Source organism: Podarcis filfolensis, assembly GCF_964270895.1.
Source record: "Podarcis filfolensis genome assembly, chromosome: 1".
Lineage (NCBI taxonomy): Eukaryota > Metazoa > Chordata > Lepidosauria > Squamata > Lacertidae > Podarcis > Podarcis filfolensis.
The window spans coordinates 95,337,049-95,364,266 of NC_139604.1; the positions used below are offsets into that span (position 1 = coordinate 95,337,049).

The 27,218-nt window shown below is 42.5% G+C and overlaps 2 long non-coding RNA genes across 2 annotated transcripts in view; both read left to right on the top strand.

The window, feature by feature from the left end:
- The window catches only part of LOC310767021, a 962,895-nt gene that overhangs the window by 136,020 nt on the left and 799,657 nt on the right, over nt 1-27,218 (top strand). The window lies entirely within an intron of this gene.
- LOC310767053 lies at nt 3,176-11,026 on the top strand. Its single transcript, XR_014550597.1, has 2 exons — nt 3,176-3,230; nt 10,846-11,026. It is a non-coding gene; the product is annotated as an uncharacterized lncRNA (long non-coding RNA).

Sequence of the window (27,218 nt, forward strand, 5' to 3'; positions counted from 1 at the left end):
AAGTCCTACTAAGGTACAGTGCCTGAACAAGATGCTTCCTCATGTGTTGAAAGCCTGGTACCCCCAATGTCTTCATGTGGGTCAACCCTACCCTCTCTGCTTGCTTGAATGTACTGTATGTAGAAGCCACCATGTGATCAGGGGCTCCAAATTAGTGGGAATCCTTACTCATATCTCCCTCAGCCCTTCCTTGCTCAACATGAGAAGGTCTGGTACTGCGTGTCAGGGGACAGGAATCTCGGAGGCAGAGCCGTTGTATGCGCCCCCTATATGGATTGATATTTCCTGTTCAGGCAATAATGCTTGAACAGGGCTTTAGTATTCTAGACTTAATGGCCTGGAGTTTGTCCTACTAGTAGTAGGGAAAGTGAATTAGTGCCACATGATCTGTAGGGCTCCTGGCTTGGCTCCTAAAATGCTACAATGGTTTCTCACACCTACAATGAGGTTCTGTGTAACATCTCCTTGTGCCAAAACAGATGGGTTTTGCTTAGCTCTCATTATGGAGGTGTGGAGACGTAACCTCTGATTCATACATTTGTGCCTCATGAAAAGTAAACTGTTACTGACCAAGCCTCATCTTATCAGAATTCTTTTGCTGTTGAGGTAAGGCAGCTCTGTCTGGACTAATATGTTCCTGGAAGACGGCTGCTATTTGGATCAGCTCCATCAGCCTCTCTTCCCTAATGTGACTGGCAATGCAGACAGCTAGCAGAGGCTGTGAAATCAAGAGCGTGGATAGATTGTATTTGTGGTGGAATGACTGCACGAAATAGCTGTCCAATGTGGCACTAAAAAATTAATCTGCAGTAAGGTTTCATAGCTCTAAAACTATTGAACTGTTTCCTAGAAGCTTTGGTAATGGAAGGATCTGGAGTAGCTTCCAGGTTATAAACAACATAGCATCAGATATCTGCTTCAAAAGCTACTAGTCATATATGCTAGGACGGAAAGTACCAAAACATTGCATGACTCAAAGGCCAGACAGTGCTAAACATTCTTACTTCACTCTAGGGATATCCTCAAATAGTCCTCAGACTTTTTCTCCATTGTAACCAAAGCTAAGAATGAGGGTGAACTTTACGGTGTGTGCGATTCAAAGAGTAATATATAAAACTCACAACTTGTTTATAGGCAGAACTTTCCACTACTCAGATTTGTACAAAAGATGAGGTCAGGGAAATGCCAAGGTATTTTCTGAACATAGAACTATTTAGAGTTCTTAAGATACAAAGAGTTAAATTATACATTAAACTAATTATACATTAAACAACATCTGAACGGAACCACATTGGCTATCCACCGCTGGTTTAAACCTTCTCCCGAAACGGATTCCCTTATGGGCAGGTAGATACTATATCATGCCAACTAAGGCAACTGTTATTGATCTTTGAACCTGGAATAAGGCCATGATCCAGCTCCTACTGAAATTAATAGAAGGAAACCTTTAGAGCTGAATAAAATGGTTCTTCCATCTCACACTGCTAATAACAAAAGAAAGCTATTATTTCCCACATTGTGAAAGACTCAGCAGGGCCTCTAGCATAAAAGCTTGTAGAAATTAACAGCTAACAACAGAATGCTTGATTGGAGAAATTACCACAAAGAGAATGTGTGTTCATTGGCACTGGAAACTTTCCTGTACAATGAATGCAGCAATTAAACCACAACCATTGCTCTTTTCCCCACCTGTCATTTTGAGTCATTCAGAATTCTCCCGTTATTTTCCTCCACTGGGGACTGGATGATTTTGGCAGGACTTCCTGTGAAATATGTGTGCCAGCCTGGTATAACTGGCTGAAGATTTGCAATATTTGCATCAGTTCACCAAGCTTTTGACTGGTACCATTTGCTATGAGAAGAAGAAAGGCAGGTGAAACCATTAATTTCATAATGATCATAGAATTGTAGAATTGTAGTTGGAAGAAATCTAGGCTAACTCCTTGCAATGCAGGATTCAAATTATAATACACTGTTTGGGAGTTCTGCTAGTGATTCTATGCTAATATTTAAAACTACAAAGTAACATGTCACAAATATCAGCAGGAGGGAATTCCATCCAGAGTAAGACTAGGAGAAGACTCTGCTCAATAACACCACCAACTGGGGAGCAGGCAGTGGCAGTGGCATACCTAGAGCTTATCTCAAGCCCCAGCGCAGAAGATAGTCAAAACTTTGAACTGGGCCCAACAGTGTATAGGCAGTCAGTGCAATTCCCAAGTAACTGGTGAAATATTGCTCCAGTTAGGGATACCATACAGAATTTTGCAACAGCTGAAGCTTCTGGGTGGTCTTCAAGGGCGGCACCACACAGAGCACATTGCAGTAATCTAATCAGGAGGTTACCAGGATGGGAATAACAGTGACCTGGCTAGTCTGGACCAGGAATGTATGCAGCTAGCAAACCATCCAATTGCTGAGCATATGCAATGTTTATCACTGAGGCCATCTGGGCCTCCAGTGTGAGTTTCGAATTAAGGATCACTCCCAGAAAACACACTTCAAGGTGAATCCAACGTCTTCTAGAACTGATTACCTACCCACTTTCTTAATATGGGAAGCACCTACCACTGACACCTCTGTCTTGTCAAGATTCAACTTGAGTTTACTGGCCTTCACCCAACCCATTACTGCCTCCAGACATCAGGTCAACACTGGCACGACTTCCCTTGACTCAGAGGGTACAAAGAGATAGAACTTGGCGTCATCAGCATATTGATAACTAGGGAGCAGGAGATGCAGGTGGGGAGAAGTTGGAATCTCACTACTAACTGAGAATTCTGCTTGGGGAGGAAGAAAAAACTGAGCCAACACTCAAGGACCAACCTGCCCCTTGCATTACATAGTGAAGCGGGTGTGCGTGATTGCCTTCTTCCTGCCCCCACATTTGGCAGCTCTTGACTGTTAACAGCTGCCACTGCTAAGCTGGTTGCCAAGTACAGCACTTGAAGTTGACATGAGTCAGGCCTAAGCCCAGATAGGATTCCTCTTGTGCATGTTCACGCGCCATGTGCTTGCTTTGCCGTTATCTCCTCTCTCTTGCCTTACTGCAAAAGCACACACTTGAACGCTTCCTGCCTCATGCAGACATTGTCACCTTCTCAGTGTGCCATGGATTCCCAGACCCTACAGTTTGCTGTCAATCATTTCTTACTGGCTGTGGCTGTTGCCCATGGTGGCTAGTGAAGCAAAGCAAATCTCAGAGCAGAGTGCAAGGCAGCGAACAACAGGTTTGGCTAGGAGTAGGGGGAAAGAGAGGGCACACTTGGCACACAAGCACACTCAGACACTGTTGAACCACACACAGGCACACGCAGCGTGGGGATAAATGGCAGTGTTAAGAGTGAATGATGAAATAGCAAGGTTTGGAGGTGGCAGAAAGAGTGGCGTTAAGCATTGTGGGGAAGATAGTTTTTCTGTGCTGCACTGCAAGTATAGAAGTTCTTATTTCCTAGCATAATCTAGAACCCAAATTCTCTCTCTTCACGGTTCATCAGCTATAGACACAGAAAGCTACCTTATACCAAGTTAAACCTTTGGTCCATTTAATCCAGTTTTGTCTACAATGAGTGGCAGTGGCTCACTAAGGTTTCAGGCAGGGAGTCTATCTCAGTAATACTAGGAGATTCCAGAAACTGAATCTAGAACCTTCTGCATGCAGATCATCTTTTGTTCTGGCTTTCTTCATTATCATTTCCTCAACAGATATTACGTTAAATATATCATAAAATGGAAATCTACTGGGAAAAAGTCCACTGATGGCTGTTACTCATGATGATTAAATGGAATCTCCATATTCAGCAGCAAGATATCATTTCATATCAGTAGATGGGGACCAATTGTGGGAGATGGCTGTTGACTTTAAGCTCTGCTTGTGAGTTTCTCAATAGCAGCTGTCTGGTCACTGAGAAACAGGTTGCAGTGCCCCTTTTATGTTCTAATTGGGTAGAATCCAGTTGGTGCCCTTGTGCCCACAGAAGAGCTTTTGATTCAGCCTGTCTCTGCTAAAAGAAGAGAAGGGTAGTGGTGTTTTGTTTTGTTTTTTAAATAAAGCTATACAGAACATGAAACAAATCCTTGATCATGGTCTATCCAAAGGCTGTGACACAGAAAAAATATTTCTCATGCAGACTGCAGAGGAGTGACTGTAGATATAGTTAGAGTCAAACTATTGAAAACTCAGCTTAGACAGGGAAGTGACTTCTGCTTCCTGAAAATTTTACTAAACTTTTTGCCTTGGACTATATAACCAAAAGTAGGCATCAGGAAACAAAGGCAATAAAAACAATAAGTATCTGGGCACTCAGTCTGACTTATCTGCTATTAATAAATCTCTTCATTTGAAATATTTGCAGATTGTACTCTGTAGAAAAACAACAATGTTCCTGGAAACTCTCCTGTAGGTCTTAGCGTTAGCAGTCAATATCAAAGAGGCATGCCACTGTTTTTCCTACTGTGGGTCAGGTTTTTCTGGAAAGCGGAGCCTTCACCAATTAGGGATCACTTAATGACCTCAGTTTCCATCAAACTAAGACATGGCATTCTTCCACAAAACAACGAAGGAATGTTCCCTGTCCCTTCCTCACCCACAGCCACCCCCAGTCCCGGAAAAGCATCTCTGGAGGGTTGTAGGGTCCTTCAGGAAGAAGATGGGATGGGGCACGAGGGATTTTAAGAGTAAGAGAGGATGGGGAAACGGTCCTCCCATGAACTTTCATAAGTTGCTGTTCCAAGATCCAAGCCTAATATATTAATTATGCCATAAGCTTTCATGGACTCAGGTCTGTTTATGCCATAACAACATATCCTCCAACATTTCTCCAATGAAAATAGGGACATCTCGTTCCATAATGATGATTTAACTATTTATACCCCACACATCTTACTGGGTTGCCCCAGCTACTCTGGGCAGCTTCCAATATATATGAAAACATAATAAAGTGCTAAACTTTTTAAAAAACCACAAGAAACCCTTCCCTATACAGGATTGCCTCCAGACAGCTCGGGGGTCAGATAACACCATACCCTCCAACATTTCTCCAATGAAAGTAGGGACATCCTAAGGAAAAGTGGGACAGAAACCGGGACAGCTTATCTAAATCAGGGACATCCCTGGAAAATAGGGACATTTGGAGGGTCTGTAACGAATGTCTTAGTCTTTCAAGTACTGCAATGTTTTTTATCTTTTATACTTCTTATTACTGATCCACCACCCCCACCCCCCATATATCATGTTAGGGAGAGGATCCTGTGGATAGCTCAGTCAGTAGAGCATGGCATTCTTAATCTCAGGGTTGTGAGTTTGAGCCCCACATTGGGCAAAAGATTGCAGGGGTTGACTAAATGACTCTCTACAATTCTGCGATTCTATGATTTATATACCATCCCTTAAAATTATCATGGCCAAATTGGGGAATGACACTAAAGCCCAATTCAGATGAAAAAACCACACCCAGTTTACCATTTTAAGCCAAGTCAGAACTATGCTCATAAAGAACTAGTAATTTAAAAATAAATAAAAACAGCACTAATTGTCTTGGATGGACAGGTTGAAATTTGCAGTAACACGGGCAGATCTTTCTCAGGTGGGCTGAGTGACAGCGTGCCAGATTGCAGTTTGTGCTTGTGTCAAACAGAGCAGATGATGAGCTTCCCATGAGGTCATTTCTATCTGGGCTTTTTCAAAAGCAGCCTGCTTCTCAGTCTCCTGCAAAGTGGTATAGAGATTGGCTCTGAGCCTCAGGCTAAACAATGCTGCACAGCTGACATACTAGCTGACATAGCATACTTCTGTTAATGCAACCCAAATATGGATTTTTAAGGTCAGTGACATCACATTGTTTACTAATAGTTGACCGTGATCCAATATAAACTCCCCTGTCTCTCTTAGCAGTTACAGAGCCTGGCCAGAATTCCCCTTTTCGTATTTAGAGGGTTTTCCCCTTTCTCATATTAATATATATATATATATATATATATATATATATATATATGGACTTTATTTTATTTCTTTAGGGTCCACTGTTGCCGCTCAGCTTCAGTCTTGCCAATATGAACTTGTGTGGTTTCTTCTTTTCACATACATTTAACTTCAACACATATTTAATGAACATATTCTTTATTGTTCCATCCAAGTCACGAACAGAGCAACCCGACACATACTAGTCAGAGGCACAGATGGAGGAGAATTCTGGTTTCATCCACATATTGATTGAATCTACCTAATTCACACTTCCCCAAAGCAATCTACAAACTGAAATGCTTTGATATTCACACTTCTCCAAATTATGTGATGCAGTTTAACAACCCAGTCAGTGGTTATATTAGGGGGAAGACTGCATAAGAATGCAGATTTTAGTGAAATGGCATACACAAATGCATTATATTAGGTAAACTAACGATACAAAAATATGTATATTACGAGAAATGCACACTAAAAGGCTGGTAATTTTTCATCACAGCTTTTTTTTTAAAAAAAAAACCCGCACACAAACTGATGTACCGTATTTTTTGCTCTATAAGACTCAGTTTTTCCCTCCTAAAAAGTAAGGGGAAATGTGTGTGCGTCTTATGGAGCGAATGCAGGCTGCACAGCTATCACAGAAGTCAGAACAGCAAGAGGGATTGATGCTTTCACTGCACAGCGATCCCTCTTGCTGTTCTGGCTTCTGAGATTCAGAATATTTTTTTCTTGTTTTCCTCCTCCAAAAACTATGTGTGTCTTGTGGTCTAGTGCGTCTTATAGAGCGAAAAATATGGTAGTTACATCTTTGAATGATGCCACAGGTGGCTGTAATTTCATGTTGAAGGAGCCATGGTCTCTGGGCTCAAGCCGTTTAGGACTTTAAAGGCAATCACTAGCACTTTGGATGGCTCCCGCAAATGGTAAAAAAGCCAGTAAAGGTGTCATCATCATCATCATCATCATCATCATCATCATCATCATCATAAATTATTTTATTTATACCCCACCCTCCCCAGCCAGAGCCGGGCTCAGGGCAGCTAACACCAGTAAAATTATAGTAAATTGGGGTGGGGGGGGCAATTTAAAATACAGGTTAAATTGCAATTTAAAATGCAGCCTCATTTTAAAAGTAGCTCATAGATCAAAACCATAAGAGGAGGGAAACATAAGAGTCAGACTGAGTCCAAACCAAAGGCCAGGCGGAACAGCTCTGTCTTGCAGGCCCTGTGGAAAGATGTCAAGTCCTGCAGGGCCCTAGTCTCTTGTGACAGAGCTTTCCACCAAGTTGGGGCCAGTACTGAAAAGGCCCTGGCCCTAGTTGAGACCAATCTAACTACCTTGCGACTTGGGACCTCCAAAGTGTTGTCATTTGTGGACCTTAAGGTCCTCTGTGGGGCATACCAGGAGAGGCGGTCCTGTAGGTATGTGGGTCCTAGGCCGCATAGGGCTTTAAAGGTCAAAAGCAGCACCTTAAATCTGACCCTGTACTCCACCGGGAGCCAGTGCAGTTGGAGTCACATGCTACACAGAGAGAGAGAGAGACTGCCCAAGCTCAGGCTACAACCTTCACTATAGCAGTGGTGTGTGGTCAGTGGACAAGAGGGACTAGGCTAGTCCCTTAAATGTTCTCCTGCACCTCCTTCCCAAAGCCCGACACATACTAGTCAGAGGCACAGATGGAGGAGCTTTGGGAAGGAGGCAGGAAGTTTTCAGAATCCTGTCAGAGCCCTGGCACCTCCTTTCCAAAGCCCAGGAAGCTGAGGGAGAGAGGCGTGATGTTCACGCATGCTACCTCCCCATCGCCCTCGCAAGCTGGCTCCTCTGGCCCTAACTGTTCCACGATGAAACATTTCACTGCACTACAACATTTTCCACCAGCATAAAATAATAGCTTTCACAGATTTCAAAGATAGCCCCACATAGAATGTGCTCCAGTAGTTCAGCTTGATATAACAAAGTCATGCTTGACTGTGACCAGGTCTGCTTTCTCCGGAATATGCACACAGATGGTAAAAGGTAAAGGTAAAGGACCCCTGGACAGTTAAGTCCAGTCAAAGGCAACTGTGGGGTGTGGTGCTCATCTCACTTTCAGGCCGAGGGAGCCGGCATTTGTCCACAGACAGCTTTCCGGGTCATGTGGCCAGCATGTCTAAACCGCTTCTGGAGCAACAGGACACCAGGACAGAAACCAGAGCACATGGAAGTACCATTTACCTTCCTGCCACAGTGATACCTATTTATCTACTTGCACTGGTACACTTTCAAATTGCTAGGTTGGCAGGAGCTGAGACCGAGCAACAGGAGCTCACCCTATTGTGGGGATTTGAACCACCAACCTTCTGATCAGCAAGCCCAAGAGGCTCAGTAGTTTAGACCACAGTGCCACACATATCCCATGGCACACCAGATGCAGCAGAGTAAAAGTAGTCATCAACTCATAGAAATGTTGGGGGTTCTTGCGACAGCTGCTACCTGAATACGTCAGAGTAAAGGCAGATCTAGCAGCAGCACTAAACTAAAGAAGTCTGGCCCTTCTTGCTAATATAGGGTTGCAGCCAAATTCCCATGTAGATACAGTGGTACATCAAGTTAAGTACTTAATTCGTTCCGGAGGTCCGTTCTTAACCTGAAACTGTTCTTAACCTGAAGCACCACTTTAGCTAATGGGGCCTCCCGCTGCTGCTGCGCCGCCAGAGCACAATTTCTGTTCTCATCCTGAAGCAAAGTTCTTAACCCAAGGTATTATTTCTGGGTTAGCGGAGTCTGTAACCTGAAGCAAATGTAACCTGAAGCGCATGTAACCCGAGGTACCACTGTATTCTAACCTTCAACATAAGAATCAAGAGATTTAAAGCTGAAAAGATGTAAATATTTTGTAATGCAGTAATGGGGTTTGCAAAATGAGAGAGCTCTCTTAAAAGTGTGAAAACAGGATAAAATATTTGCAGTAACTACGTTTCTGGATTGATGCCGTTTCTATAGTTCAAGCCCTGCTTGGCCTCTTGCCACCTCAACAAATGCTAGAGAACTCCCTTCCGCCAGCAGGGAATCAATGGATTTCTGCCACTTCTTCTATATGGGTTTGGGTGCTTACATTGTGAGCTGGCCCAGCATTTAAACTCCAAAGCATGCTGAGCCTTCAGATTTGGATCTTGGCAGTAGCAATAACAAGAGTTATTGTCAATTGTTTCTCAAACATGTCGATTTGTTTCTGAAATCTGATCTGAATTCCCCAAGACATTTCCTATGTTTACAAGTCATCCTCAGTTTTCAGGCAAACTCATATGGTTCCAAAGCATGCTTCACTTTTAATTTAACTTTGGAGCTCAAGCGATATGCACATATTCTTGTCATTACCATCACAACACACTGGGGACCAAAATAAATGTGGAAAGGGATATTGGCTCTGAAACCAAGGAGGAATATCACATGGCTGGGATAAACGAAAGCTACAAGTTTATTGAATGCAAAGATTTTGCAACTGCCGGTTGCTTCTCCCTCCTTCCCCCGCCTCTTTGCAGGCAGCTATGTCCTCCTGGTTAAGGACAGAGATAGCAGCTATCCTTACCAGCTGAGCTACTTAGGTTACTCCACACTTGCTCAGAGTCTTGAGTCCTGCTCTTCATTCCTTCCAGTGCTCTGGTAAGCCCTTCTCTTCCAACCAGGGGTGCCAACTATAGGGGGCGGAAGGGGCTTTGGCCTCCTCAATTTTTCTGGGCAGGGGGCCAAGTCCCCCTAATATTGAGGGGGTCACCACCACCCAGGCAAGCTCTGGCACAGCAGGCAGGGGCAGGACACATGGAGGGTGATTTTCACCCTCACTGCCCCCCGCCCACGGCCAACGGACGAGCGCTGGCCTGTTGGGTGGGGGTTGGATGGGTCACGGGGCACCCTCAATGTGGGGGGCAAGTCAGTACCCCTGCTTCCAGCATAGTTTAAGGACTCCATGGGATTGAACATTGTATTAATAGTCTTAGGAGATGGTCATGGTCAGTTTATGAGCACACTCAGTTTCTGAAAACCAGTGTGGCGCAGGAGGAATACAGAGCAATTGAGTTTGCCGCATGTGAAAAACAGAAATGGAAGGAGTCAAGTAGTATTCATGGCTAAGATTAGGTGTTACAAATATTATTTATTTATTTAATTTGTATATCGCTCTTCGTCCACAGATCTCAGGGGAGTTCACAGCATAAAAATACAGTATAAAAACAGAAACACGTCTGTCCCTATTTTCCTTTGTTAAATGTTTTGGGGTCTGCAGTTTATATTTTGTATACACATAGATAAACTCTTTCTCTGTGTGTGTGTGCGTGCACGCACACGCACACATGCGCATATACACTTATTTCCAAATGCACAAACAAGGGAGGAGGAAAGAGCGTCTATAATATAATTTTGAAGTTGGAGCTTGGAGGTCATTTGGTCCAACTCCTTGATGAATTTTGGCAGTCTTGTTTTGCCTACTTTACAGGAAGGCATCCTCTTTTGTAAAGGATTGTCAAAAGACAGTGTTCTGTTTGAAAGTGTTTCATTCCAAGTGTAATTTAAGATAAAGAACTGAAAGAGAGCTGGGACCTTGAAGTTGTCCATCAGTGGTTAGCATCTGGGCCACAGACTGAGCAGGCGCAGAAGTCACTTGGTCACATTCTTTACCATGATGGTGATATGCACTGTATTTCTATTTAAATTATATCAAGCCCACTAGGAATCCCTTGCATGTGAGCACTGATGCTTGTACTCTCTGTGTTAAAGAAACATGCTCACATAGGTCTTACAGTGAGAATGTTGTGGATTTCCCATCACTTGCAATGTGTCTCAAGGCTCCTCAGTATTCTGAAGTTAATTAATTAAAAAATTACATCTTCTCCATTTTATTCCAGCTGGCAGCATCAAGAAATAAACCATGTTCCTCAGAGTGCAACTGGAGCAGCTGTCAGCTGATCTCAAATATGTGAATAAGGCAAAGAGCATGCAAGCACTGTATGCTTATTATAATGGGCTGGCAACTTTTCAAAAAATAAATACCGGTAAATGAATCCACTGTTCTTTTCTTTAAAAACAGTACTAGGTTTCTGATGTACCTTTCTGTCACCACCATCAGTTCAAACCTAGGTATGTGACTGAGGAGGTATTGCCTTATATAGGGACTCACCTATGTTTAAAAGTTGATGGGGAGATTCTTCCCTATTCCTATTCCTGAACTAATAATAATAATAATAATAATAATAATAATAATAATAATAATAAATTTTTATTTATACCCCTCCCTCCTCAGCCAAGACCGGGCTCAGGGCTCCTGAACTTCTTGACATCTTTTGATGCTCTGCTGGAGGATTAACTCTTCACACTGGTCTACGAGATATTGTTTAATCATCTGGAAAATCTAGTTGATTAAAAGTGCTTGTTCTAGACTGTACCCACTCAACATGAAATAATTTAAGTTCCCTCTGTTTCATAAGCCCATGAAATTCTGGCACAGGGGAATTCTTTAACTGGTATTGGAACTGCCCCTGGCTCTGGACAAACTCCCTGTGCTGATTCTATACAGCAATGCAGATACTGATGCAACATTCTGATGGATCCCATGAAACCCCTGTCACCATTCCAGTTGTTTTTGTCCTGTCAGCATTTATGGTTTTGGCGGAAGGTATGCAGGGAAAGTAGCATCATTCCTTCAATCTTCTTTGCACATCAGGCCATCTGCAGGCAACATTATGGAGTGTAGGATAGACAGGGGTAACTTCTGATAGACCCTAGAGGTTCAAATCCCTAGTCAACACATTCTAGTTGTTACAGTCTTCATAACATTTCCCAGAAGCTGCCTGTCTCCAGCTATATGAGGTCAGAGTGAGATTCTGTATCTAGTCGCCATAATGAATTTGGCCGTCTACTTGTGCTGCTTAAGCCATCCATGTATTTTCACTGGGATTCATGATGCTGAAGGATACAAATGTCTCTATCTTGTCTCTACACTTAATGGTTTTATTTAGTCTTTCCTGGTTTAACTATTGATGCCATTAATATCAATGGAACTTTAAAATGTTAGCTGGGTTTAGCCCAATAGCAATTACTTTTAGAAGATGTGGTTTAACCCACAGTGCCACCTGTGGCCCTTTAGAAGATGAAAAACATCTTAATGTAAGAAAAGCTTTGAGATGCCAGACTGTCCTATGATAACTGAAATAACAGCAATCTCATTCAAGAACAGCAGTTCCACTGATCTCATCTGTTTTGTTAAGCTATTTATTTGTACCAATATATTAATTTCAAAGTGAAACCACATCAACTCAATGAGGATGATTGCTTGCCTGTTCCATCTTGAATCCTGAAACACCATTTGTTTTACTTCAAATCATACAGAATATGTTTCTCTTCAGGTTTTACATTAGTTTTGTTATCTTTGATTCTACTCTAAGAAGAGGAGATTATCTCATTAAAATGTTCTGGAGATGGTCAGAATAGTTTTCCTTCTGTGAATAACAAGTGTTGGCTAACAGCTCCCCTCAGAGGTGGTATAGAAAGTATGCACTTATCTAAACCTGTGTTCCCCTGTGTATTTTGTATTAAGGAAATATTGTGTTTTGTCTAAAAAATCCCTCTTGCAAATCAATAAGGAAAATACCCCTTATTCTCTTATATATCTGTGACCAAGCATAAAACCAGTTCTGATTGATTGTGGAAACTTTTAGATGAGTTTGGGAAAGAAAAGTCAAAATTGGGGGTTTTCATGTTGTGCAGTACAAATTTCATTTCATTAGTGATGGTGACTGGAAGCAGAGCTATTTCAAAGCATTGGGAGGGAAGGACCTTTTCTAAAAGAGGAAGCAGATAAAATATATAGGAATATTTCTAAATGAATAGCTTTCACTGTTTGGGCATGTTTACTGAAAGCCACTGGAGGAATACTTTTAGACAGCGTGGTAATTAAAACAAACAGACTATATAAAAAAGGGGGGAAACTTAAAACCAAAGCCATTAATTCAATAAAATGTTCACTAATCCAACAGGCTCAATAAGAATGTCAATGCTTGTCTAACTAGGTACTTATACCGGCAAAAATTGTAGCTTGGAGGATTCCCTATATGCTGGATCTCTGTATGCAGTAATCAGAACACAGTGTGCAGTTTGCAGCTGCAAATTGGGAAACTGTATGTGCAGCACTTGCTGCATAATAGTATACTTCACCATGGAGACCCCCCCTCAATTCTGCACAGCTAAGAATGCAAATAGACTTTCCTATAGTCCATGTTATAGAGATGGGAAAGAACATCCACGTTATACAGATGGAAAAGTAGGATGTTGTTGCACATGGTTATTACTGATGCATAACTTTTTGCATCTGACTTTTGCTCTTGGAGGGGAAGCCATTCTGTTCAGAAACACATCTGTGAGTATTTCATCTTATGACTTTTTGTTGTATAGCTCAGCTGGCTTAGGAATGCTCTTCTCCTATCCTGTACTTGACAGTTTTATAAGCTGATCAAAAACATTTTCAGTCCATCTTCTATCAATTAGAGTTTTCCTTCTTAATTATTCTAAGATGAAATGACTGCAGAGGAATGTATTGTTTTGACCAGCTGTTACTCTAAGTTATCCAAATGTATAATTCCTTGGGCAAAAGCATGGGAAGAAGAAGGCATTCATGTCATGGTTCGAAGAGGTATTTTTTTTTCTTTGTAAACACTTGACTTTGCATTTGAATTTACTAAATATCTACCATCAAGTTATATATACAGACTGATCTAAACCTCTTAGTCGGTTACACCATAAGGATTTCCAAAAAAACAAAACACATCATTAGAACCATACAAATAATTTCAATGAATTTCAAAGTTCCTTGCACTTCAACTAAGAGAACCAGTTACTGAAATTTCATATGATATTGGACATTGCCCTGTAGAATCCCCAAACCTATGGCATTTTGCAAGTGATGCCTTACATCCACAGTCTACATGGGAATCTTGCTAATAAAAGCCCTACTCAGGCAATGCAATTGGTTCCCCTGTACTGTGTGCTAAGGAGGGTCATGCTGGGCTTCATAAATATGATGTAGTGCACACACAGAATGGAAGACAGGAGGTCAGGGGGCTCCACCAGATTTGGACCTTGTACAGGGCGCTACTGAAATTTGAAAAACGAATGTCCATCCCTGATTAGGGGGCAGTGGAGACAAATACTTTACTTCCTCCCCCTCCATCATTCCTGCCATCTTTTTGAATCCATGGAGGCTTCCCACGTGTTTTAGCACTCTGGAAAAGCAGGGTTCTAAAATGCAAAGTGAGCCTACAGAGATAGATAAAGCTCCCCACTGCCAAAATTCGCCTTCCAAGATCTGGAAGGCATTGTGCATCTTTGTGCTGCCCCTTTATGATTTTAACAATTACACTTAATGCCTGAAGAAGGCTATAGTTTCTGGCCTCCAGCTGAATTGGGGTAAATGTAAAAACAAAAAGCAAAAAACCCCACTATCATGTAAGGCCAGCAAAAGGAGCTCCAAATTGCTACATTCATTGGTACAGTGGTACCTCGGGTTAAGAACTTAATTCGTTCTGGAGGTCCGTTCTTAACCTGAAACCGTTCTTAACCTGAGGTACCACTTTAGCTAATGGGGCCTCCCGCTGCTGCCACGCCGCTGACACACAATTTCTGTTCTCATCCTGAAGCAAAGTTCTTTACCCGAGGTACTATTTCTGGGTAAGCGGAGTCTGTAACCTGAAGCGTCTGTAACCCGAGGTACCACTGTACTTTCATTCACTTCCTATTTAATGCTACCATCACTGGGGAAAGCAGCCATGTTGGAAATGCCCCTACAAAAAGCACACATCATTTTAGGTCACCTTTCCCCCTGCAAATTCTGTAAATGGCCTCACATCCAACGCATTGGTCGCCAATGATTCACATCAGCGATGAGCCCATCATTTAGAAATAAGTCTACAATACCAGTGGAATATTGTTTATGACAGCGTCTCTGATTCAGACACATACCGAGTAAACATATCTCACAGTGTATGTGTGTGGGTGGGGGGTGCAATATATCTTGCTTTATATAGTTTGTTGATGATATATTATAATTAATGTCCTTGCATTGGATTAGAATAAAAGCTTGCAATAATTTATGTGTTGCTTGGAAGCTATGGTCCCTTAATTTATGTGTAAGTTATCCAAGTGACTCCATTTGTTCATTTCTTTCTGTAAAATAGAAATTGGCTTTGAGAAGATAGCTGGAGAAACTCCAAATGCCATCCTCTTGAGTGATTTATGTAGTGCTAAATAATATTCAGCAGCAGGTAACAGATACCAAAGAATGCTTCCCAGGGAGCATGCCAAAGAAAGCAATATTAAGTTAAATGTTCACAATGCAATTCCTTTTACTTAAACGAAGTAAGGTCAGGATAGAATTAGTTTTCTCCACCACCACCCCATTAGCATCACTGAGAGAAGGTGCACATGCAATAACCACCCCATAGAGTCCACTTTACATGCAGTCTTCCAAACTATTCATGAGCAAGTACCTTGCCGGGTGGTCTGGGTTACTTTCTCCAGATCACTGCAAAGATCTCATTGTAAAAGATAGAAGATTATTAAATCTCAACGTTCAACAGAACGGTTCAACACAGGCAGGAAAATGTAAAGTACCAGTGTGATAGAGTAGGCAGAGAGCCATTTTCATGTCCCACTCCAAAGATTATCCTCTTCCCATGAAAGAAGGGGGAATATGCAAGCTCCCAACCCTACTATGGATGGAGAAATTATGAAGGTCCCAAGTACAGAGGCCCGTATGGACAAGTGCCCTATTTGCACATTCCTCCCTCTTTTTCGTGGGGGAAGAATCATTTGAATTACAGTGGTACCTTGCGTTACAGACGCTTTGGATTACGCCCTTTCAGGTTACGGACGCGCCGAAACCCAGAAGTACCAGAACAGGTTACCGTATTTTTCGCACCATAGGACGCATTTTTCCCCTCCAAAAATGAAGGGGAAATGTGTGTGCGTCCTATGGTGCGAATGCAGGCTTTCGCTGAAGCCTGGAGAGTGAGAGAGGTCGGTGCGCACCGACCCCTCACGCTCTCCAGGCTTCTCACACCTCTCTGCAAGCAGCGGGAGCCCAGCGCTGGCCTCCCGCTGCTTGCGGAGACTTGCCTGCATGCCGAAGCCTGCGCGCGCTGAACTCAGCACGTCCAGGCTTCGCGGACCTCTCCGCAAACAGCGGGAGCGGTCCCGCTGCTTGTGGAGAGCTGCCAGCATGCCGAAGCCTGCGCGCGCTGAGATCAGCGCGCCCAGGCTTCGCGGACCTCTCCGCAAACAGCGGGAGCGCTCCCGCTGCTTGCGGAGAGTTGCCAGCATGCCGAAGCCTGCGCGCGCTGAGATCAGCGCGCCCAGGCTTCGCGGACCTCCCCGCAAACAGCGGGAGCGCTCCCGCTGCTTGCAGAGAGTTGCCAGCATGCCGAAGCCTGCGCGCGCTGAGATCAGCGCGCCCAGGCTTCGCGGACCTCTCCGCAAGCAGTGGGAGCGCTCCCACGGCTTGCAGAGAGCTGCCTGTTTGGGGGCTGGGGTCGGGGGAAGCTCGAGCTTCCCCCGCCCCAGCCCCGCGCCTGGGGGAAAAATAATTTTTCCCCTTTATTTCCCCCCCAAAAAACTGGGTGCGCCCTATGGTCCGGTGCGCCCTATGGTGCGAAAAATACGGTACTTCTGGGTTTCAGCGCTTGCGCCTGAACAGAAGCACTGAATCGCGCTTTGCGCATGCGCAGAAGCGCGAGTTGCGTCACGCGCATGCGCAGACTGCGGGTTGCGACAGAACTGCTGGTTGTGAACACTGCGGGTTGCGAACGTGCCTCCTGCACGGATCACATTCACAACCCAAGGTTCCACTGCACCCTCAGCAAATACATGTTCATGTGGTATGCCCTTGTCACACATGACATCTACTCTACCACAAGAAGTTCATTCAGCCATATAAACAGAGATCCCAGCATGCGAGTGTTTGACCAGGATGACTCAAGTTCCAATCTAATCTTACTATATTATCTATAAAATGGGAATATGAGCGAGACAGTTGCCCCGATCCAGCTAGACACATAAGCCCTCTTCAGGTGTTCTTAAACTATCCATGTATGAGTCCTTGTTGCCGCCGCCACCTGATCTTCCCACCTGACCTTCCCAGGTCTTCAGTGGGAAGACCTGAATGGGAACTGGAAAGAGGTTTGACTGGACATGATTACACTTCTCCATGGGATTGGAAACCCCGATTGTGCAGAGTTCCTGGTCATGGGGAGGACTGCAACACATTCAGCCAAACATGTTTACAAACCCTCTTCAGACCTTTCTGCTCAGTGCAGGTATGTTGGGTGTGTGTGGAATGCCCGAAGCAGGTTTTTCCACATGTATCTCTAGCTAGATGGGGGAAGCACATACACAAATGGATCCTATGTGTACAATTACCTTCCCTGATTCAATACATTTTCTCACTGTTCGTCCAAATGGTTCTTCTCTCACCCATTTTATCCTCTCTACAACCTTGTGAGGCAGCTTAGGCTAAGAAATACCAACTGGCCGACCATCATGCATTGAGTTTCAATGCAAAGTGCGAATCTAAACCCTGGTCTCTCTGGTCCTAATCCAACATTCTAATAACCATTAATGGTCATTAGTGTGGGGACCTTTTAACAGCAGCTTCATTAGATCTTACAGAACACGCTTACAGTTCATGGGATTGGGAGCCCTGACTGCACAGAGTTCCTGGTCATGAGGACAACTACAATATATTCACTACAGCTTACCTGGATGGGAATGAGTTGGTACAGGCTGGCAGCAAGGTCAGGGTTCTACAAGGCCAGTCGTGGGAGCCTCAGATGAGCTATGTCAGTCTGCCTGTGCAGCTGAACCTCGCCTTTCCTGTGTTCCCCCCCATCCATATCATCTGCAGTGACACTTGAGTTAGGAGGGCATTTCCACAGCTCTGCCCCATCACGCAGGCCGCTACTGCTAATCGCTACCATAGATACTACTTATTAAATTTATGTAACACTTATATGCTATGGTTTTCCCAGTAGTGATGTATGAAAGTGAAAGCTGGACCATAAAGAAGGCTGATCGCCGAAGAATTGATGCTTTTGAATTATGGTGCTGGAGGAGACTCTTGAGAGTCCCATGGACTGCAAGAAGATCAAACCTATCTATTCTGAAGGAAATCAGCCATGAGTGCTCACTGAAAGGACAGATCCTGAAGCTGAGACTCCAGTACTTTGGCCACCTCATGAGAAGAGAAGACTCCCTAGAAAAGACCCTGATGTTGGGAAAGATGGAGGGCACAAGGAGAAGGGGATGAAAGAGGACGAGATGGTTGGATAGTGTTCTTGAAGCTACCAGCATGAGTTTGACCAAACTGCAGGAGGCAGTGGAAGACAGAAGTGCCTGGCATGCTCTGGTCCATGAGGTCACGAAGAGTCGGACACGACTAAACGACTAAACAACAACAACTATATGCTCTGACTGATCCAGCAAAACACCAGGGTTGCATCTGGAGAACCTTTCTAAAGACCTACAAGCCTGCCAACTGGCTGTGTGGGAGAGGAAGCAAGAGGCTGGGTTGTTCTGCTCCCACCTCTCTGGCAAGAGCGGATCACAAGCATTTTAATCATCTTCTTTCCCCAAAAAGGTTTCCACACCTTACACTGTGCATGTTCAGTTGGATCAGACAGTGCTGTAGAGCACATTGCATAATTAATTCGTAATAAGTGCTGGTAAAGGAGGATCAAGATTTTCCCAAAGCGGACAATGATGTAGAAATGGAAACCTTTTGATTTTCCAGCCAACTCTTAGTTTGTAGCACATAAATTAATTTATCATCTGCACATCTTGAAGGAACAGATGAGGTGAGAACACTTCAGACAATAAACACCGGCAATCACCTAGTGTTTTCTTGGAAACTTTGCAATCTCATCATACTGCTAAAGAGAAACACATAATAGATGAGTACGTTTTCGAGTGTTGGTGCTGACCTTTAAAGCCCTAAACGGCCTTGGTCCAGTATATCTGAAGGAGCGTCTCCACCCCCGTTGTTCTACCCGGACACTGAGGTGCAGCACCGAGGGCCTTCTGGCGGTTCCCTCACTGCGAGAAGCCAAGTTACAGGGAACCAGGCAGAGGGCCTTCTCGGTAGTGGCACCCTCCCTGTGGAACGCCCTCCCACCAGATGTCAAAGAGAACAACAACTACCAGACTTTTAGAAGACATCTGAAGGCAGCCCTGTTTAGGGAAGCTTTTAATGTTTGATGTATTAGAGTATTTTAATACTTTTTTGGAAGACGCCCAGAGTGGCTGGGGAAGCCCAGCCAGATGGGTGGGGTATAAATAATAAATTGTTGTTGTTGTTGTTGTTGTTGTTGTTGTTGTTGTTATTCATTGTCACCATGGACTTCAAAGATGCCCTGTGATTATAAGGTTGTGCTTATATTTATCACAAAGTAAGAATGAGAAAAAGAGGAAAGTACACATATCGTACTCAGTAACTGTAGTGTGCTGCCATGCTTATACCGAATGACAGTCACTCCGGCAGGGAGTACACATTAGTCACTCTGCTCAGTTTCACTCCTTGTAGGGCCCCTGTCTTTTGCATGCTCTGCCCAGCCAGGCCTACCTGGCACTGGCCTAACTGTTTTATTTGGCACCAGATTGACATTCTTTTACTCCCAGGCATTTGATAGAATGTGATTGGCCAATTTTGAAATTCCACCATGATGCTAATTGGTTATTCCTGAATCATTTGTCATTCTTGGGGGAGAGGGGTAGCATAGTTTTAGTATATTATTTACACTGCTGTTGGAACAAAATAAAATAAATAAAATAAATAAATAAATAAATAAATAAATTCCTTCCAGTAGCACCTTAGAGACCAACTAAGTTAGTTATTGGTATGAGCTTTCATGTGCAGGCACACTTTTAACTTAACACATATTTTAATTGCTATAATATGCCTTGAGTGTGTGTGTTTTTACACCGAGTCATCTAAGAAATTTAACAAACTTTAATCTATGTTTTAAAGTTTATATATTGTATGTTTTCTTTTATTTTCTCCCCTGTAAGCTGCTTTGAAAACATATACAGTGGTACCTTGGGTTAAGAACTTAATTTGTTCTGGAGGTCCGTTCTTAACCTGAAACTGTTCTTAACACTTTAGCTAATGGGGCTTCCCACTGCAGCTGCCACACGATTTCTGTTCTCATCCTGAAGCAAAGTTCTTAACCCGAGGTACTATTTCTGGGTTAGCAGAGTCTGTAACCTGAAGCGTCTGTAACCTGAGGTACCACTGTAGTGGAAAGCAAGGTATAAATTTATGAATGAATGAATGAAATTTACAAATGAATGAATGAATGAATGAATAATAGACTTAATCATTGTTGTGTATTTTTGAAAACAACTAGCCTCTGACAAGTCGGACATATTCTTAGAGGCTGAATGTGTCTCATCTTTTTTAAAGCTGAAGTGTGCTGAGAATGTTAGCTAGAAATAAGACTAAGACTAAGAAATAAGACTAAGCAAAATTTGCTTCCTAAATTCTGCATGCTATATGTGGACAGCAGATTGGAGTGGGGGAGAAGTGAAATTCTTCAGTGGTTCAGGAGAAGCTCAAGGAAGACACACACACACACACACACACACACACACACACACAAATTTGTCAGAGTATGCAAATAACTTAATGCTGAATTAAACTAGGGATACAGAGACATGTCTCTTTCCAGTCCATATCAGTTTTGTATATCTATTCATTCATATGTTGTTCCATCCCATCTTTGCAACAATCTGGGGTTTTAGATCACAACATATTTTTAAAAATACATATATTACCTCAATGTGTGCATTTCCAGATTTATTTTATCCTAAATTACATTTTTAATGCATTTTGGTTTTTTGACTTGACAAATGGGTCATATTTGGAGAAATGTGAAATCTGAAGGGTGATTATGTTCTGATACATGTGAATGAGGTCCATTTGCTTCTGCAGACAAAAAATAAAATAAAATTCTACTACACCAAGTGATGGGTAGATGAAGGAAGCAGTGGGCTAACAGAGGAGGACTGGAAGGAGAGAGGGCAGGTCCACTGCTTCGATTAGTAATATTAAAATATTTTTGAACAATGCAGAGCTATGTCCAAAATTCATGGACCGCAAAACTGAGGAGGTGTCTATATGTTCCATTTTTCAGGAACCTCTCTGTGCCTTGGAGGAACAACTCTTAAACTATCCATGAAACCGCCCTGTTTTATCATCTATCACTAATTTGTTCTCACGCATTCAATCCATATGCACAGATAATCAGAATTCTCCTGGGTGCTCTAGAATCTTAGGAAAATACATCAGGAATTCACTTTGCAATCCAATATACAGTCCACACCCAGTTCAAGTAAAATGTGTGTGTGTGTCTATATATATATATATATATATATATATATATATATATATATATGCGCTTTTCAAAGCACATCAATTCTTCAGTTCCTTCATTTATTTGGCTATATATATTTGGAAGTGGTTTAAGAAAAACAAATAGTCTGAGAAAAGATGCATGTGCCATGCTATTGCCATTTTCTGGTATAGGGCCAGAGTTAATCCAACACTTTGAAATGCTTCTTAAAAGAACTCCAAAGGATAATCATGCAATGAAAAAGCCACTTTGTAACACTAAGCATGGAGAGTTAAAATGAGAAGTTTTTGTACTTTGCCTTCACTTTTGCCTTACACAAGCAATTTCAAAATGGTGGTCTCCTTCCTACATAAAGGGTTAAGGGAATAAAGATTACAAAGGCAAGAGTGGACTGATGAGACAGCTGGGTAACAGAATACCATTGGTGAGAGATGGTTCAGTGGTCAAGGGACAGCAGTACATGCCCTAATCTACTTTGAGACTATTGTTCCTGTGCTAAAAAGAACTTGGTGAAAGCTCATGATTTTACATCGTTTAGCTCTGCATTATTGTAGGCTGCAAACCAAAGAACTCCACACCCAGCTCCACCATCCAGCTGGAAGTGATCAAGTCCAATAATTCCCCCCCCCCCGACCATATAGACTAGCATTCCCCACTCCAAACTGAAGCCTGCTGCACCTCTCAACAAGCATCAACAACTAACAACCTTTGCACCATTGTGAACCTTTGTGCCATGGTTAAGTGGCAACTATCTGTGGTTCAAAAATGGAATTGATCCAAGAGAGAGAATTACCATTAAAATGCTGAATGAGGTGCAGCTATCTGTATTTGTCATCCTTTAGTGGAAGAAATAGCACACACTGAAATGTGTCACATATGGCATTGTCAAAGTTACTAATGCTTGAACCGAATGTAAAAACAGCTAATGAACGTGTACCCATTAAATCCTATCTGAGAGATTTTATACCTTTGTGGAAAGGGATGCCTTTTCTACAAGCTAGAGGCTGATAAAATGAGAAATATAGCTTATATTACAAGGTTTGAAGGAGGCCAGGCTGTCCACATTCCCTTTGAGTCGATGATACGATTGTTTAAGGATGTGCATGTTTCATATCAGGCTGGTGCATTCACTGTACTCTTTTCGGTGTCTGCTAAAAATATTTTTGTTTAGACAAGCCTACCCAGATATTTAGAAAGTTGATGTGAGCTGCCCCAGCACACCAGCCTCTATTGTTATGTAACTGATAAAAGATGGCTGGCTGAGACTGACCCCCCTGCAGTGTTGTCGATGCAGATTTGGCCCTGTTTAAAGGTAAAGGGACCCCTGACCATTAGGTCCAGTCGCAGACAACTCTGGGGTTGCGGCGCTCATCTCGCTTTACTGGCTGAGGGAGCTGGCATACAGCTTCCGGGTCAGGTGGCCAGCATGACTAAGCCGCTTCTGGCAAACCAGAGCAGCGCACAGAAACGCCATTTACCTTCCCGTTGGAGTGGTACCTATTTATCTACTTGCACTTGACGTGCTTTCGAACTGCTATGTTGGCAGGAGCAGGGACCGAGCAACGGTGGGACCACAGCGCCACCCGCGTCCCACTTAGCCCTGTTTAGCTGTAGGTAATTCTTTCATCAGGTTCACAGAGAGCATAGGTCATTGTGTGGTTCCTTCTAGGAGTCTTTGTCGGGCTGTGAGGATAAGCACCTGTGCTGTGTTCCCCACCACCACCACCTTTTGCAACAGACTAAAATTACTAAACCCCTGCCTGAAAGTGATCCCTTGCTTTCTAAATTCCAAATACATTAGTGGGCTGTAGGCATTCAGGGAGACGATGCAAGATAGAAGTCAGCCAGCCACAGGTTGTCCATTAAAAAGCCATAGGTATTTACTTGCTTACAGTTGTTCATTTGTATCCATGCTGCCAATAGTGTGAATTGTTCATTTGTATCAGTGATAACTGAGGAGGACAATACACGAATACCAGATTTTCTGGATCATATGCCCCATCCATTAGTAACTCTTCTTAAAGAGAAATTCCTCTGGCGGGTAGTCAATATTAATAAAAGTATAGCTGCCAAAATGACTAAATGGAATTACACATTGGCTCAGGCTGTATGGCTGAAAAAATAAGTCCCAGGATGTTTGCTTGAAGAAACCCAATATTTTAGGTGAAAGGTTCCATAGATGTAGCCCATACCAGTGAATAAGTGAAGCCTGTTGGATAGAAGTGTGTTTATACAAGTCTCCTCCCCAGCACTCCATCATGTGGTACACTCCAAGCGGGCTGCACCTGCTTAGCCAAGGTGCACATGAAAGCATCTTAAAGGATGCCTAAAGGTAGCTTACTTTTAGATAGCAGCATTTCTTCTCATTTCAGTGCTTTGAACAAAGAGTGTGTGCAAAGCATGTCAGGATTTCAATTAGCACCCTCCCTTGTCCATTCATTCTCAGCATTCCTGGGAGACGTATCCCACATTAAGACTGGAGTTTGTTTGTTTTTGAATGAAAAATAAACTTTTTTACCACACTCCTAAAATGCGCCAACAGCATCTCCACAGAGGGAATTTCACATTCAAGGGCCCAGCATCAAAAACAAGCAAACATAGCCCTAGCTTTGCTTCACCATTTTTATCTTTTGTTCTAGGGTAGCCTTAAAATAAAATGAAAGTGTATTCCAAGAGTGGCTGTAGCTTGTGCCTACCTTTCCCTGGTATCAGTGAAAATGTGTACAAGGTGGGGCAGGGGAAAAGCCCATAGTTCTCATTTTCAAACCACAAGTTTCTGGCCAGTATTAAGGTATCCTGAAAACTTTCAACAGTACTTTCAATTAGGGATGGGTGAATCTGCCAATTTTGGTTGCTCATTCTTCCACTCACAAGTATAGTAGATTTCCACACCAGTTTGTGATTTATTTCTTTTTTAAAAAACCTCATGAATTAATCAGCATTTTAGTTCAAATTTCTCCTAATATTTTTGTATGCAATTTTGCTGCATGTACATATTTTTTGGCAAAGCTCTTCCCCCAGTTCTGGATTCTTTTTTCACTAATATATGCATTTCTATGCACACTTTGCCATACACATATTTGTTCATTACATGGCTGGGTAACTGAATGACAAAATTCAGAAAACTGAAAATCATGAAAGATTGCTGTTTTGGTTTGCCAGTTGTTTCATGAATTCATGTGAATTAAGTAAATGAAAACAGAACTGAATTTCTCCTTCAGCCCTACTTTCAATAGACATCCAGAGTAAGAGCATTTTCACCTACAAAGATAGGCAAACCTCAAGAATGGTAACAAGGTAAAATATGGATGGACTTTCACACAGATCTGTCATTGCAATGCAAAGCCTGCTTATCTAACTGCCTATGAAAGTATGCTGCAGAGTGACTAATGATCAGAACAAATGTATTGCACTTGTGAGCCATTGCAGTTCATGAAGACTGCACGTAAATATCTGAAAGGAACTGTGTTTTACTAAGACAGAAAAGCTGCCTCCCTTTGCAGCTGTCCCAGAAGTTGCCAGATATAATACTGCAGCTTTCATCCACACCTCCCAAAAAAAATATGATACAACATTGATTCTTCAACATAAAGATCTGTGGACTGAATTGTGACTGTTTCTCTCCAGTAGTGGCCTTTTCAATGGCCTTTCCATATTCAGCATTTCACGCTTGTGCTATGGGAACATATTTTAAAAAACGATCGATGACAAAATGAATCCAGATGGGGAATCCCCAACAGGCACTCATAGCAGCATGCTTGCAAAATGTGTAAGTTGTGTCTGTATGTATGAAAAAAATCCAGCATTACACAGCAGAAACCTCCCTTTCGAGCTTACAGATTGTGTCTTTCAAAGGAATAGGAAGGGCATTACACAATTCCTGTTAAGTCCCTGTATACCACACATGGAACATAATTGCATCAAATCTGACATGAAAGACAGTGAGCTATGGTCATAGGGGATTAGCTCCTTAATGCCTTAAGCATTAGGAACAGGATATTGGAGTCGCAGAGAGTTAATTCTGTAACAAAATGCCACTAAGAGTGCTGTTAAAAGTAAAAGGAGTAAAGGCCCAGGTTTGGCATAAGCATCTGCTTTATAATTCATCACTATTTGGGTTGATTCTCTTTCCCCCTCCTCTATGTTCTTTAAAATAAAAAAAAATTGAATGACATGATCACCAGCAGTTAAGAACAAATAGATGTTTTGTTTTACTGGTGATTCATGATCAGGGCAGCATGTAAGTAAAACCACAGCTGGTCACTAAAGAAAAGCACACATCAGTAACCACAGTCCCTGCAAATTACAACGGAAGGAGCTCTAGCATTTAAATATTCAACTGCACAGAGTTGCGTCTCAGCGGAACCCAATGATTTTTTTTTCCAGGTAAGAAATATGAGGAAATTTCCTTTTGAAAGCAATTCTGAATGCCCTGGCTTCGATCCAAATGTAGAGTTCCATGAACGGAAGGCTCTTTCCATCCACTGAAGACTTTTGATCCCATGAAAGAACCCACTGGTGGAGGGAGGGGGAGGCAAATTTCAGAGGGCCCAAGAGACAGCAAAGGAAAGAGTGAACTGGCAGAAGTCACCTCCCATCTCCATCGGCCAGCCTTTGTTTTCTACGGAAGTAGCCTTCAAATCATAATTCACCAACGGCTAGTTACACTTAAGTTTCTTACTAGGGCAAAACAGGTAACCTGTTTTCAGTGGGATTTAAGTGTAAATTTTTATAGAATTATAGAATTGTAGAGCTGGAAGAAACCACAAAGGTAATCTGTGGTACTTGAACCCACAACCCTGAAATTAAGAGTCTCATGCTCTGCTGAATGCTTCAGCCCCACATGAATTCTTCTGTATCCTAGAACAGGGCTCAGAAGTAGGCATGGTATGAAATTCCCCCATGATGATTTCCATGATCAAATCAGACTTGGCTTGAGTGAGCTGGTGTCTCCTAACTGCTAAAGAGGGAAAGGAGTTTGTGGAACAGAAAATGAAGCATATATGTCACTCTGCAGACCAAAGTAGAAGACACTTCCATTGGTTGAACAAATAGAACAAAGAAGGTCTTAAGTAACTCCTGCCTGCTAGGCTAGGCATTGGGGCTTACAGGGAAGAAGATCATCTAAAAGCATTTTTCAAAAATAGCTTTTTCTTCGTCTTGTGCAATGGACAAACTACCGTACATTTCTTGATAAGCCAGGACTTATCCTACATTGTAGCTGCAGATTTGCTGGTGACAATGAGGAGTTCGCTGACAGTTAGACACATGCCAGAAAAACACCAGATTATTTTACATTGCTAGCATAGCCAGAAAGAAACAGTAATGCAAGAAAGTCTTGCGTGGAGGAGCATCATCATCATCATCAACAACAACAACAAAGTGAAGTATTTTCTAATGGAAAGGGTTTTGCCATATCATTAGAACTTAGAAGTAGGGCTAAAACAAACAATTTTGTCTCCACATAATTCTTCCTATAAGGCACTCAAAAAGTGGGGGTGTTGTTGCTTTGGGGCAACAATTTCCACAGTCCATCATTCTTCAGCTGCCTCATCCATAGGTATTGTTCACAAAGCAGTTGTTGCAGTACCTATGGAGACCACAGGTTTTGCAAGCAATTCTCTGTGTCCCGAGGGACATTGCATGGTGATAAAATTAATGACAAGAACCAGATATAGAAAGAGACAAACTTTGTTATACTGGAAATTATATTTTCAGCCTGTGCACTCTTTAAAAATAAATGTTTTCTTTCAAGTGTATACAAAAACAGAAAATCAGTTGTGACCTGAAGGAATGATTTTAGCTCCTGCAGTGATAGTAGATGGTTG